Genomic DNA, 12,211 nt, shown 5'->3' with positions numbered 1-12,211 from the left:
AAAACAGGGCCTCTGGAGTGGGAGGGCATCTGCCAGTGCAGGAAACAAAGTTGCGAGTAAACAATGGAATAGAAGGCGCAGCAAGCACACAAATACCACCTGCAAAATGACCTTTGCAAAATGCAACACGAAGCTACAAAAGAGCCTTACAAACCGCTTGCAGCTGCTGTAAGAAAGACGGCAGGGAGACATGGAGGATATAAGTTCACTTAAATAAACAAGCGAGAACATTGTACTCAAAAGGATCAACGTGTACAAATGCATGGAGGCACATAGAAAAATATTTACTAAAAGTTGAATATTGTTGGAACAAGGAGAACAGAAGAGAGATAGGTAGGAGGTCAAACAGTAAAGGGTCAAAACATGAAAGATTGCGAAATGCAAAAGAGTTTAGATTGTATGCAGTTAGTAAAAAGAAAAGAAGGTATTTGAGCAGGAGTAGCTGAGTCTCATATTTGTGACTTACCCAGAGGATGGTTTAGGGTTTTTTTTTTTTTTTTTTTTTAATGTTTATTTTAGAGACAAGGTCTCACTCTGTCAACTCAGGCTGGGCGATCATAGCTCATTTCACCCTAGAACTCGTGGACTCAAGCAATCCTTCCGCCAGAGCCTCCTGAGTAGCTGGGACTATAGGCGCATACCACCACACTCGGTTATTTTTGATTTTTTGTAGAGCCCAGGCCTCGCTATATTGCCCAGGCTGGTCTCAAACTCCTGGTTTCAGGAGATCCTCTAAAAGCATTGGGATTACAGGCCTGAGCCACTGCACTGAAAGGTCCAGGTTTAATGGGACCTGAAGCTTATATGGTTTGGGGGAGGAAGGGTGAGACATCTTTAAGAAAAAAAACAGCCTGGCGTGGTGGCTCACGCCTGTAATCCCAGCACTTTGGGAGGCCGAGGCGGGCGGATCACGAGGTCAAGAGTTCGAGACCAACCTGGCCAACGTGGTGAAACCATGTTTAGCATCTACTAAAAATACAAAAATTAGCCGGGTGTGGTGACACGCGCCTGCAGTCTCAGCTACACAGGAGGCTGAGGCAGGAGAATCGCTTGAACGCGGGAGGCGGAGGTTGCAGTGATCCGAGACTGTGTCATTGCACTCCAGCCGGGGTGACAGAGCGAGACTCCATCTCAAAAAAAAAAAAAAAAAAAGAAAAGAAAAAAATTGACTTATGAATACAAAATTAGGATCAAAGGTAGGCAGTAAGAGTATTTCTACAAGCAATTCCTCCACCCGTGTAATAATTATGAAGAGAAGTGATACAAGGCACAATGTAAATGTACTATGGGGCTGGGTGCAGATTGCACGTCTGTAATCCCAGCACTTTGGGAGGTCAAGATGGGAGGATCGCTTGAGCCCAGGAGTTCAAGACCAGGCTCGGCAACATAGTGAAACCCTGTCTCTACAAAATAAAAACAAAATAAATTTTTAAATAACAAATATCCCATGAAACCCAACCTAAATGTATCCCCCAAATCAACTTCCCCTTAGGTGGATCTCAAAAATGTCAGGCAGCTCCAACACCACCTAATGCAAGGGAAAGTATGGCCAGGCCCTCAGTGGAAAGGGACAGCACTTTGAACCAATTGTTTAAATATATTTTGTGAACTTTATAAAACACATGATCGTGTGACCCTATGGAAAGTGACAGGTCCTGCAGTTTAAGCTTTCTTAGCTTCACAAGGAGTCAGGAGGAGTGAGGCTGTTTCACTAGTGTCGGGGGGAAAATTGGTCCAGGATAGTGTGGGAAAGGGTAGAAAAAGATGAGATAATTTGGATATTTTGGAGGTTGAATAGGCAGTGTTTGGAAACTGATAATAGCGGATGAGTGAGTGAAAGGGGTGTGAGTTCATTTCTGGGTTGAGTGTCAGCATGGATGACAGTGCCACTGAATGAACTGGGCTACGCAGAAGAGAAAACAGGTTTGGTGGGGAAGAGACTAAATTTAATTTGGGCTATGTTGAATTCCGGTGTGTGTGGAACATTAAATCACTCACCCAAAAGTTCTTTTTTTTTTTTTTTTTTGAGACGGAGTCTGGCCCTGTCACCCAGGCTGGAGTGCAGTGGCGCGATTTCGGCTCACTGCAAGCTCCGCCTCCAGGTTTACGCCATTCTCCTGATTCAGCCTCCCGAGTACCTGGGACTACAGGAGCCCGCCACCACGCCCGGCTAATTTTTCTGTTTTTAGTAGAGACGGAGTTTCACCGTGTTAGCCAGGATGATCTCGATCTCCTGACCTTGTGATCCACCCGCCTCGGCCTCCCGAAGTGCTAGGATTACAGGCATGAGCCACCGGACCCGGCCACCCAACAGTTCTTTATTGATCTACTATGCACCGTGCACTGTGCTAGGTGCTGAGGATTTTGAGGTACCCCAGATAAGGCCCTGGCCTGCATGGAGCTGACAGTCTACTGGCGGAAACAGTCAATGATCAAATAAAATTTCATTAATAGGTGAATTTCATTCACATATTTTCTTGAACACCTACTGTTAGGCACTGGGGATTTAGAGGTAAACAAAACAGACAAGTCCCCGCCCTCCTGTGACTCATTTCCAGCAAGGGAGACGGATAAAAAGTGAGGCAAATCAGAGAATTTCCGATTGCGGTGAGTGCTATCAGGAAAGTAAGACCAGTTATGACATAGAGAATGATTTGAAAGGAAAGCAGTCTGTTTTAGATAAGGTAGTCAAGGAAGGCTTCTCAGAGAAGGTGACAGGAGCTGAGACCTGAATAACAAAAAGAGCTAGCTAGGGACAAGGGCAAAAGGAATCAAGAGTGTTGGCCGGGCGTGGTGGCTCATGCCTGTAATCCCAGCACTTTGGGAGGCTGAGGCAGACGGATCATGAGGTCAAGAGATCGAGACCATCCTGGCCAACATGGTGAAACCTCGTCTCTACTAAAAATACAAAAAATTAGCTGGGTGTGGTGGCACGCGCCTGTAGTCCCAGCTACTTGGGAGGCTGAGGCAGGAGAATCTCTTGAACCCAGGAGGTGGAGGTTGCAGTGAGCTGAGATCGCACCACTGCACTCCAGCCTGGGTGACAGAGCGAGACTCCATCTCAAAAAAAAAAAAAAAAAAAAAAAAAAAAAAAAAAAAAAAAAAAAAAAAGAGTGCTAAAGCCCTAAGATGGGGGCAAGAGGACTGGGCGGGCTACAAGCTTGAATTAGAGACCCCGTGTGTACCCTTAGGGAATAGACGATCTAATTAACAAAACAACGAGGCTGGAAAAGGTCAAACCCTAAGTGCTACCTAGAGGTTTGAGCAACCTGTCTAGGAACAAAGAGGCAGTCACAGTTAATTCAAACACGTTCAGTGGGTGTGTGAGGAAGGGCTTCACAAGAGGTAGTATTGGACCTAGGTACAGTGGTACCTACCCCGACTCCTAAAATTCCTCCCCAGTGTCTTTGAGAGATGGGGAGTGGACAAAGGATATTGTGAAAGGCAAAGCTGCCAGGGGTCTGAACCAGAGGTAGTCAGATTTGCTGACAAAGGAAGTCTTGCCACTGCTAAGGATGGGAGGCAGACGACTGCTGCCCTGGAAATGTGTGGACTGGTCCAGTCTCAGAGGATGCAGTCCATGATGGGACCTGGCTGCCACAGCACCAGGCTGCCCTGGAAGCCTACTTCCCCCACCCCAACTGCATTTAACAATTGTAAACATTTATTTTAAATAACACAGATTCAGTTCCATCCCATTGTAATGTAAAGGCATTCCCATTATAAACATTCAAACAGCCAGGCTGAAGTTTCCCCGTGACAGGGCATTCAATGCCTGCTTACCTCTCTAGAGGGAACCTCAGCAGGATCTTTTCCAATTCATTTCTCTACATATATTGAGGTAAAAAAAAAAAAAATGATGAGGGCTACAGTGAACTATAAAATACATGAGTGGAAAAGGGAGGATTTGGGAGGAAACTTACATGAGGAAAAACAGGTGTCCTCTGAAACAGACTTGAAAGTACAAGAACAGTAAAAACAAAAGACAAAATAATACAAAATAACATTATCTGAGAACTTACTGTGCTAAGCACTGTTACAAACTCGCTAGAAGCATTAAGTCACTGAAACCTTAGAACAACCATATTAAGTAGATATCAATACTATTACCATTGTATGGATGATGAAGCTGAGTACAGAAACTTTAATTCACTTGCTGGAGGTCACTTAGCTAGTTTGTATCCTAGCAGGGGTTCCTGGTGATACAGGCTCAGAGTCCAGGCTCTTAACCACTCCTTTATACCACTAGTGTGGATTTAACAGCAACTGGTGTATAAATGTAATGGGAAGGTAATCAATTAATGGTTCTTCGCATAATTTGAAACACAGAAACAAAACGTGGTTTGCACACACTTGAAATAAAAACTAGCAGGATGGGCCGGGCGCGGTGGCTCAAGCCTGTAATCCCAGCACTTTGGGAGGCTGAGACGGGCGGATCACGAGGTCAGGAGATCGAGACCATCCTGGCTAACACAGTGAAACCCCGTCTCTACTAAAGAATACAAAAATCCAGCCGGGCGAGGTGGCGGGCGCCTGTAGTCCCAGCTACTCGGGAGGCTGAGGCAGGAGAATGGCGTGAACCCGGGAGGCGGAGCTTGCAGTGAGCTGGGATCCGGCCACTGCAGTACAGCCTGGGCAACAGAGCGAGACTCCATCTCAAAAAAAAAAAAAAAAAAAAAAAAACTAGCAGGATGGTGCCCCAGGTGCCAAACTAAGCAATGGAGAACACCAACCCACGCCTCCAGGGCCAGCTTCATGGACATGCCGTTCACAGAGCTCTGCTCCTGGAAGGGGCCTTAGGCTTGTTTTAATGTAATGCTGTGGCTGTCTTGAAATTGATAATTTTATCTTTGAGCTTGTCTCTTCTAAGTGTAGTCCACTGTGACAATGGATCATGCACGTGAGCAGAAGGGATATGCTAAGTGGCAGCACCCATAGCCTTTGGGCACTGCAGGCAATGTGCATGCCACCGAGCAGTTAGACAGGCCGCCTGGTGTGCAGAAACACACCAGAGGGGGACACCAGGGCCCAGAGGGGGACGTTGAGCCAGTGACTACAGTGGCAGCCAGTAGCAGAAGCAGCAGCACAGGTAGCAGTGGCCATAGACCAGGGAGAGAGGAGGGCCTCTGCGCAGGAACAGTGAGGAGACCTGTTGTGAGAGGCAAGCTTGTTCTGTCACCAGGGCCTGTCCCTGTAGGATCTGTACAAAGATTAACGCTTTGGCCTGCACACTGGGACAGGAACTGCTGGCACTCAGGCAGTAAATTTTGCAAGGAAATGATTATGAAATAAACGAGTACCCATGGACATTGCAGTAAAGTATATGAGGGGATTATTATATTTTTTCGAAGAGTTTAGAATCTCTGGTTTTAAAAACTGGTGCAACACAGCAAAACAAATATCCAAGGATTTAGAAATAGAAATTAAAATTGAAGATTGTCACAATAGACACATTAGATGAAAAGTTTCAGATAAATTATCAATGAAGAAGACAATATAAAAGTTTCTTCCCTGTAATTGAAGAGACAGGCCAGGTGCAATGACTTATGCTTATACTCCCAACACTTTGGGAGGCTGAGGTGGGGAATTGCTTGAGCCCAGGAGTTTGAGACCAGTCTGGGCAACAAAGTGAGACCCTATCTCTACTAAAAATTAAAAAACAAAAAATTAGCTGGGTGTAGTGGTTCGTGCCTGAAGTCCCAGCTACTCAGGAGGCTGAGGTGGGAAGATTGCTCGAGCTTTTGAAGTCAAGGCTGCAGTGAACCATGATCTCACCATTGCACTCCTGGCTGGGCAACTGAGTGAGACGCTGTCTCAAAAAAAAAAAAAAAAAAAAAAAAAAAAAAGCCAGCCTGGGAAACAAAGTGAGACCTCGTCTCTATAAAAAATAAAAATATTAAAATATTAGCCAGGCGTGGTGGGGCACACCTGTAGTCCCACCTGCTGACGAGGCTGAATCGGGAGGATTCCTTGAGCCCAGGAGGCCAAGGCTGCAGTGAGCTGTGATCCCACTACTGCACTCCAGACTGGATAACAAAGTGAGACCCTGTCTTAAAAAAAAAAATGAACTTGGCCAGGCACAGTGGCTCACGCGTGTAATCCCAGCACTTTGGGAGGCCAAGGTGGGCGCATTATGAGGTCAGGAATTCGAGACCAGCTTGGCCAACATGGTGAAACCCCGTCTCTACTAAAAACAAAAAAAAATTAGCCAGGTGTGGTGGCAGGCACCTGTAATGCTAACTACTCGGGAGGCTGAGGCAGGAGAATCACTTGAAACCAGAAGGCGGAGGTTGCAGTGAGCCGAGATGACACCACTTCACTCCAGCCTGGGCAACAAGAGTGAAACTCTGTCTGAAAAAAAAAAAAAAAAATGAAGTTGCGGCGGGGCATGGTGACTCATGCCTGTAATCCCAGCACTTTGGGAGGCCAAGGCAGGTGGATCACCAGAGGTCGGGGGTTCGAGACCAGCCTGACCAAAATGGTGAAACCCTGTCTCTACTAAAAATACAAAAATTAGCTGGGCATGGTGGCACATGCCTGTAATTCCAGCTACTCTGGAGGCTGAGGCAGGAGAATTGCTTGAACCCGGAAGGCGGAGGTTGTGGTGAGCTGAGATCATGCCATTGCCCTCCAGCCTTGGCAACAAGAGTGAAACTCCATCTCAAAAAAAAAAAAAATGAAGTTGCTAAAAATGTTGATGACCAAATAATTGAATGTGCAGAAAAGGGAGTCAGAAAAATCTTATGATCATGATATATTAATAACATTATTTTCGCTGGGCGCAGTGGCTCTCGCCTGTAATCCCAGCACTTTGGGAGGCCAAGGCAGGTGGATCACTTGAGGTCAAGAGTTTGAGACTGGCCTGGCCAACATGGTGAAACCCCGTCTCTACTAAAAATGCAAAAATTAGTCGGCTGAGGCAGGAGAATCACTTGAACCTGGGAGACAGAGGTTGCAGTTAGCCAAGATCGCGCCACTGCACTCCAGCCTGGTGTGAGACTCCGTCTCAAAAAAAAAAAAAAAAATCATGTAAAATTATGACAAAAATATTTTTCTGTAATTTGTCATTATTCGTGCATTACTATTACACTTACTATGTTTCATAAGTAAAAACTTTTTTTAAAGGAAAAAAAGTTTTTTTGATACAGAGTCATACTGTATCACCCAGGCTGGAGTGCAGTGGTGTGATCTCAGCTCATTGCAGTCTCTGCTTCACAGGTTCTAGTGATTCTCGTGCCTCAGCCTCCCAAGTAGCTGGGATTACAGGCGCACACCACCACATGTGGCTTTTTTTTTTTTTTTTTTTTAATCTTTAGTAGAGATGGAGTTTTACCAAGTTGGCCAGGCTTGTCTCGAACTTCTGGCCTCAAGTGATCCGCTTGCCTTGGCCTCCTAAAGTGCTGGGATTACAGGCGTGAGCCACCATGCCCAGCCTAGGAAAAACATTTTTAGGTTGGGATCTTTAATTACACTTCCCCTCCTTTTTTTTTTTTTTTTCGAGACGGAGTCTCGCTCTGTCACCCAGGCTGGAGTGCAGTGGTGCGATCTCGGCCCACTGCCTGCAACCTCTGCCTCCCAGGTTCAAGCAATTCTCCTGCCTCAGCCTCCCGTGTAGCTGGGACTACAGGTGCTGGCCACCACGCATGGCTAATTTTTGTATGTTTAGTAGAGACAGGGTTTCACATTAGAGACGGGTTTTCACCATGTTGGTCAGGCTGGTCTCAAACTCCCAACCTCAGGTGATCCGCCCACTTCAGCCTCCCAAAGTGCTGGGATTACAGGCATGAGCCACCACACCCCGCTTCGTCCTCTGCTTTTTGAACGTGAGGCTCTCCATTCCATTTTCATGTTGTACTGGGCCTCACCAATTATATAGCAGACTCCCATGCCTACTTGGTGGTAATTGTGAGGTGAACTGGGATTACAGCCACTCAAACAGCCTCACTGCTCAAACCAAAATCCTCTCCACTGGGAGTGGGGGTGGAGGTGGGTAGCGGCAGGATAGTAACACAGAAATACGGAGGTTGGTGTGGCTATCATTTTCACATGAACAGGATCGTACTGTTCGATCATATTAGGCGGCCAACTGCTTTCTTCAGTTGATAATAAGTCTTGGAGATCTTTCTACCAAAAAAACAAAAAAAATCAGCTTTCTTCTTTTTTGAGACGGAGTCTTGCTCTGTCTCCAGGCTGGAGTGCAGTGGTGCGATCTCGGCTCACTGCAACCTCCACCTCCCGGGTTCCCGCCATTCTCCTGCCTCAGCCTCCTGAGTAGGTGGGACTGCAGGCTTGCGCCACCACACCCAGCTGATTTTTGTATTTTTAGTAGAGACAAGGTTTCACCATGTTGGCCAGGATGGTCTCGATCTCTTTAACTCATGATCCGCCGACCTCGGCCTCCCAAAGTGCTGGGATTACAGGCGTGAGCCACTGTGCCCAGCCAACTTTCTTCTTTTTAACTACTGCAGGGAATTCCATCACTGGGGAAGGAGGCAGTCTTAACCTATTTCTCCTCTCCCTTAATGGATATTTAAAGTGGTCTTAATTTTTCACTATCACAGGGCTGCAGTGAACATCGCCATAGAGACCTCTTTGTGCCCAGGCATGTTTCTCTAGATGGACACTCAAAAGAAGGTTACTGAGTCATGGAGTATAAATATTTTCAATTTTAATACATACTGCCAAATTGCCCTTCAAAGGCACTGTGCCAATTTTTCAATACCATCAGCAGTGTATCTTCACATTTCCTAGGACCCTGGCATTTAGGTTGTTTTGTTTGTTTGTTTGTTCTTTTGGAAACGGAGATTGGCTCTTTTTGCCTGGCTGGAGTGCAATTTCACGATCTTGGCTCACTGCAACTTCCGCCTCCCGGGTTCAAGCGATTCTCCTGCCTCAGCCTCCCGAGTAGCTGGAATTACAGGCGTGTGCCACCATGCCCACCTAATTTTTGTATTTTTAGTAGAGACGGGGTTTTGCCATGTTGGCCAGGCTGCTCTCGAACTCCTGACCTCAGGTGATCAACCTGCCTCGACCTCTGAAAGTGCTGGGATTACAGGCGTAAGCCACTGTGCCCAGCCTTTTGGATTGTTTTACAATCTGATTGATGAAAAATAACTCATGTTTGTTTGTTTGTCACTAATGAAGTTGAGCATCTTTTCATATTATGTTTGTTATTGGCCCATCCTCTATGAATTATTTGTAACCTTTGCCTATTTTTTCTTATAGCATTGTCTTTTCCATGTTGAGTTGTAGGAGTCATTTATATTTGTAGATATTAATCCTTTGTGTAAAATGTATGTTGCTAATATTTTCCCATAGTATGTCACTTGTTTATGGTTTGTGTTATCATGCAGAAGTTTGCAGTGTTTATATAGTTTATACTCATATCAATCTTTTCTGCTATGGTTTTGCTGCTTTGTTTATTGTTTTAGACCTTCCTTATCCAAAGTAACAACCATATTATCTTTTTTGTCTGTTATGATACTTTCCATTTAGATCTTTAATCTACCTTAAACTAATTTCCTTCTCAGAACCTTTGCATTTCTCCTATCTGGAACTCTCTACCCCTACATCTTCCTATGGCTGACACCTTCAGAGATCAACTCAAATATTGCTTCTTCAAAGAGGCCTTCCATGGCCACCCTAACTGAATTAGCCACTCCCATCTCTGCCAAGATATGCCCCATTTCATTATCTTGATTATTTTCTTCAAAAATCATCTCCCTCTGAAGTTATTTAATTTGTTTATTTGTTCATGGTTATTCTCCCCTTAGAGTGTAAGCTCTGTGAGAGTATAGACTTTGTCTTGTTCCCAGCTTCTAGAATACTTTTAGAGTTTATTTTAGTTAACTTGATATGATGGAGGGATATAACTTAATTTTTTCCAAAAGGATAGATGATTTTCTCAACACCAGAACTCCCTTTTCTAAAGGAGAATTTTTATTTCAGTTTCCTGTTTTTCCATCCTATTAAATATTGAGGCCGGGCGTGGTGGCTCACACCTAGATTGTGCCATTGCACTCCAGCCTGGGTGACAAGAGCAAAACTCCATCTAAAAAAAAAGAAAAAAAAAAAAGAATTAGGTCAATGGAACAAATAGATTCCATAAGTAGACTCAAGTACGTTAAAAAAATCATTTATGATAACGGCCACAGTCGAAATCAATGGAGAAAATGGTGCTCAGAAAACTGGCTAGTTGGTAGTGAAGGGCTGGGGGAATTATCTTTATTTCATTCCTTATACCAAAATATAATTCCAGGTATATCAGAAGTGAAAGTAGAAAAAAGTGAAAACATAATAATTTGGGAAGAAAATATTAATATACTTATTTGTACTCTAGAAATGGGGAAGGCCTTTTTTTCTGAGACAGAGTCTCACTCTGTTGCCCAGGCTGGAGTGCAGTGGCATGATCTCGGCTCACTGCAACCTCTGTCTCCTGGGTTCAAGCGATTCTCCTGCCTCAGCTTCCCGAGTAGCTGGGATTACAGGCGCCCACCACCACACCTGGTTAATTTTTGTATTTTTAGTAGAGACAGGGTTTCACCACCTTGGCCAGGCTGGTCTCGAACTCCTGACCTCAAGTGATCCACCCACCTTGGACTCCCAAAGTGCTAGGATTACAGGCGTGAGCCACCGCGCCCAGCCCGGGAAGGCCTTTTTAAAGCAGAATCTCAAACTCAGACGTTATAAAGAAAAAGATTGATAAATTTGTATGGAAGTTCAAAGCTTCAGGAGGTAAAAAATACCATGAACAAATTCAAAAGATCAGCAAAACTGGGAAAACATATTTACAACATACATGACAAAAGGCTAGTTTCTTTAATTTATGAGGAGTTCAGAAAAATCTGTTAAGGCTGGGCATGGTGGTTCACACCTGTAATCCCAGCACTTTGGGAGGCTGAGGCGGGCGGATCACTTGAGCCCAGGAAGCAGAGGTTGCTGTGAGCCAAGATGGTACCACTGAACTGCAGCCTTGGCAACAGAGCGAAACTCTGTATCAAAAAAAAAAAGAAGGAAGGAAAGAAAGAAAAGAAAAATCTATTTAAAAAAAAAAAGGCAAAACCCCATAATAAATGAGCTAAGAAATAAGCAAGTAGTTACAGGGAAAGACCTACACACATCAACAGTGATTTGAAAATATATTCATCCTCATCCATGATTAAAGAAATAGAAATCGAAACAATAAAATACCATCTTTTCTTATTAGATTGGGACAATTGTTAAAGTCTGATTACATACAGGGCTAGTGAGGGTATGAAGAAACATACTGTCATATGCTGCTAGTGGGACTGTAAGCAAGTGCAATCTTTTGAGGGTACAGTTTGGAGATATATATGTGTGTGTATGTGTGTATGTATGTGTGTGTGTGTGTGTGTGTGTATATATATGTGTGTGTGTATGTATATATATATACACACACACACCCCTTAACTAAATGTTGTAGGCTTTGCTAGTACCTTCTCAGCAATCGTTCCCCACTTGTTCCTCCTAACAATTCCTAAATTTTTACTGTGTATCCATTCCTTCCACTTGTAGCCCACGTATTTGGGAATAAATTGATCCTACTCCCACTTCTGGTCACAGACATTATTAGTTCAGGGGAAGACTTGTGACCTAAACCAGCCAATTAGGGCAAGTCTTGGGAGTCCTGCTTGGAATGCTGGGTCAGATGTTTTCTCTTTCCTGCTAGACTTAAAGGAAGAGACTCACAGCCTCCATTGCCACTGGGGGCCATCTTAGGGTCACCTTGGCCAAAGCAATGGTTTTCTATCTTAAGCATGCATTGGAATCGCTTAGTTTGTTAAAACACAAATTGCTGGTCACTACCCCCAGACCCTGCAAGTTTCAGATTCTGTAGGTTTGAGGTAGGGACTGATAATTTGCATTTCTTTTTTTTTTTTTTAGGTTTTTTTTTTTTTTTTTTTTTTTAGATGGAATCTCATTCTGTTGTCCGGGCTGGAGTGCAGTGGTGCTCACTGCAACTTCTGCCTCCCGGGTTCAAGCGATTATCCTGCCTCAGCCTCCCCAGTAGATGAGATTACAGGTGTGTGCCACCACACCCAGCTAATTTTTGTATTTTTACTAGAGACAGGGTTTCACCATGTTGGCCAGGATGGTCTCAAACTCTTGACCTCAGGTGATCCACCTGCCTCAGCCTCCCAAAGTGCTGGGATTACAGGCGGAATCACCGCACCTGCTCGATAATTTGCAT

This window comes from Macaca nemestrina, chromosome X (genome assembly GCF_043159975.1).
Source record: "Macaca nemestrina isolate mMacNem1 chromosome X, mMacNem.hap1, whole genome shotgun sequence".
NCBI classification, from domain to species: Eukaryota; Metazoa; Chordata; class Mammalia; order Primates; family Cercopithecidae; genus Macaca; species Macaca nemestrina.
This window is presented reverse-complemented; position numbering follows the sequence as displayed.